The sequence below is a fragment of the Eimeria mitis genome, genomic scaffold (genome assembly GCF_000499745.2).
Source record: "Eimeria mitis Houghton genomic scaffold, Emh_scaff4356, whole genome shotgun sequence".
Taxonomy (NCBI): Eukaryota; Apicomplexa; class Conoidasida; order Eucoccidiorida; family Eimeriidae; genus Eimeria; species Eimeria mitis.
Window position 1 is genome coordinate 4,311 of NW_013572673.1, and position 344 is coordinate 4,654.

Consider the following 344-nt stretch of genomic DNA (forward strand, 5'->3'; position numbering starts at 1 on the left):
TAAAAAATAAAAAAAATAAAATAAAACAAAATAATATTAATACATATATATGCAGCAAAAAACAACAAACATAAACCAGGTGTACATACACCCGGTGCTGCACGCAGCTCCAACACATAAACCCTAAACCCTAAACCCTAAAAACCCTAAACCCTAAAAACCCTAAACCCTAAACCCTAAGAAATGCAGTTCTCCCCAGCCTCTCTCCCCTGCCTCGACTACACCTAGGGTTTAGCGTATCGGTGCTCTTTCTGTTTAGGGTTTAGGGTTTAGGGTTTAGGGTTTAGGGTTTAGGGTTTAGGGTTTAGGGTTTATGCAGAGAGTCGATGAGTTGCAGCAGAACC